The sequence below is a fragment of the Octopus bimaculoides genome, chromosome 26 (assembly GCF_001194135.2).
Source record: "Octopus bimaculoides isolate UCB-OBI-ISO-001 chromosome 26, ASM119413v2, whole genome shotgun sequence".
Classification (NCBI taxonomy): Eukaryota; Metazoa; Mollusca; class Cephalopoda; order Octopoda; family Octopodidae; genus Octopus; species Octopus bimaculoides.
This window is the reverse complement of record NC_069006.1, coordinates 10130068-10133176: the sequence shown is the minus strand read 5'-3', so window position 1 is coordinate 10133176 and position 3109 is coordinate 10130068. Positions and strand designations below refer to the sequence as shown.

Genomic DNA, 3109 nt, shown 5'->3' with positions numbered 1-3109 from the left:
ATTATTATTATTATTATTATTATTAAAGGTGGCAAGCTGGCAGAATCATTAGCATGCTGGATGAAATGCTTAACAGTATTTCACCCATCGCTTTTGTTCTGAGTTCAAATCCCATCAAGGTTGATTTTGCCTTTCATCCTTTCAGGGTCGATGAATGAAGTACCAGTGAAATACTGGGGTCGATATAATCAACTGGTCCCCTCCCCACAAATTTCAGGCCTGAGTTTCAATACCACTCAGGTTGACTGTGTCTTTCATCCTTGTGGGGCTGATAAAATAAGTACCAGTAGAGCACTAGGATTGATGTAATTGACTAGCCTCCACCCCATAAGAATTGCTGGCTCTGTGTCTATTTTAAAAAGGATTATTATTATTATTATTATTATTATTATTATTATTATTATTATTATTACTGTTATTATTATTATTGTTGTTGTTGTCATTACTTACATGGCTGTGGGGTTAAGAAGTTCACTTTAAAACTCTGTGGTTTCAAGTTCAGACCCACTGTACAGCACTGAGCACATGTCTTGTACTGTAGCCCCTAAGTTGACCAGTGCCTTGCTAGTGGATTTGGCAGACAGAAACTGTATGGAAGCCTGTACTCTGCCTTTCTCTCTCTGATATGTATGTATGTATGCATGTATGTGTGTGTATGTATGTATGTGTGTGTGTGTATTTGTGTGTGTATGCATGTATGTATGTGTTCAAACAAACCTTTAACCCTTTCGTTACCAGCCTGGCTGAAACCGCCTCTGGCTCTGTAGTACAAATGTTTTGTTTTCATAAGTTTTGAATTAAAATCTTTCACCAAACTATAGGCACAATTTATGTTCCTAACACTAGCTTAATGATAACTAAGTTATTTTACTAAATTCTTTGTTATATTTCAAATTAATTGAAAGAAACACAGAATATCTCAACAGAAATATGGTAACAAAACGGTTAGAATATACAATAGAGAAACAATTCTTAACCCTTTTAATACCAACCCAGCTGAAACTGCCTCTAGCTCTGAGTTACAAATGCCTTGTTTTCATAAGTTTTGGATTAAAATATTCCACCAAACCTGAGTCACAATTTATGTTCCTAAAAATAGCTGAATGATAACCAACTTATTTTACTAAATTCTTTGTTATATTTAAAATTAATTGAAAGAAACACAGAGCATCTCAAAATAAGTATGGTAACGAAAGAGTTAAGCATATAATACTGATGAAAATGTATTTCAATAAGAAAATACGCCACTTTCAGAAAATTCTGCCTCAATAAAGTTCTCATCTAATCCATGCAGGCATACAAAAATAGATGTTAAAACAATGATGATGATAATGAGAATGATGACAATAATGGTGGTGATGGCAACTGATGATGATGATGATCGTGACAGACAATGACGACGATGACAAAATGATGATGATGATGATGATGACAATAATTACACACATTGACAATGCCACCCACAAAAGGTCACTCACCATGACTAGTAATATTCATGATATTCCCAAATTCTTCCATAAATATTGCTTTCTAATGAGACTTAACCAATTAATCAATAAAATCTTTTACAATAGCTTAACAGATAAAGTCGATTTGCAACATCACATTTGACTAACCATTCCTTTAAACAAACCTCTAACCCTTTTGTTACTATATTTCTGTTGAAGTACACTGATTGTTTTCCAATAAATTTTGACAATAGCGAAGAATTTACTAAAATAACTTTACCATAATCAAACTGGTATTTGAAACATAAATTAATATATTTTGATGTCAGATTTCAATTTAGATCACTTTAACCTTTTTGTTGCCACATTTTTGCCGAAGTACACTGATTGTTTTCCAATAGATTTTGAAAATAGTGAAGAATTTACTAAAATAACTTTGTCATTAATCTGGTGTTTTGGAACATAAATTTAACATGAAACTTTGATGGAAGGTTTAAATCTTGATCTCTTTAAAACAGCAAATTTGTTACATAGAGCCTGGGGAAAATTGGTATAAAACATTCGATGATGTTTGTAAAAGCTGTTGAAAGCATATAAAATGATGAAAAATGAAATTTAAAAATAAGTTATCAGAGCAGAAGTTGAGAGGGAATCGGAAGTAAGGAAGGGGGCAGAGGTGGATGCCAGGGCAAATGTCATTGCTTAAAACTGAAAGAATTTAAAAACAATTCAGAGGTAATTGGTTAATTGATGTAGTATGTATGAGAAGGTGTGTGTATACATATATACACCACTGGATTGAATGGTACTGCTCAGTTGTCAAAACCATAATGATATCCGTGGGGCAGCTGATGATGGAGGTGTGCTGGATTGTTGGTATGGCTGTTTTTGTGTATGTGGAATATTATAACATATCCTTTTGATATATATATTGATATATCTTTTACATGCATACATACACATATGTACACGTGCCATGCAGCTTGCGTGAGGGCATTTATACAGTCTTATCTGTTAACGGTTATTTCTAATACTGTTCTTGCTGTATTGCATGTTCGTTTCTTTTTTGCATCTGTGATTTTATTTTTGCTCTTCTATATAAATGAAAATATTTCCTTCATTTTGTTGCTTTTCTTCCTACAAAATGAGAAGAAACATTGCGGAACTGTTATTTTCATGAGTTGTATATATTTATCACACAATGAGACACATCTGCATTGCTGGATGCTCCTGAACCAGTTGTTGAGTGTCCCACCATGAGGGATCGATTCTAGATGTTGAAACAATTGTGCTTAATAATAAAATTTCTCGTATAGTCCTTCTTTTGTCTTTCGTTTACCACATACATACATACATACATACATATATATATATATATATATATGTGTGTGTGTGTGTGTGTGTGTGTGTGTGTGTCTGTGTGTGTGCGCGCGCAATGCAACTACACACATGCTGTTAGTGATTTCTTTTCCTTCTGTGAACTTTTACCTTTCTCCTTTCTGACAAAGAGCTATAATCAAAACGTCAAAAACTCTCTCTTCATACCAAGTGTCAAACTAATATACTCCTTGCACACATCCGCTTGTTGTCTGTTATTGTTAATTTTTATGTTCGTTTATTTGAATTGACTATATATATATATATATATATATATATACACA

The 3109-nt window shown here is 33.1% G+C and overlaps 1 protein-coding gene across 1 annotated transcript in view; it reads left to right on the top strand.

Annotated features, from left to right (window-relative positions):
- LOC106868957 (anoctamin-7) overlaps positions 1-3109 on the top strand; it is a 300499-nt gene that overhangs the window by 14354 nt on the left and 283036 nt on the right. The window lies entirely within an intron of this gene.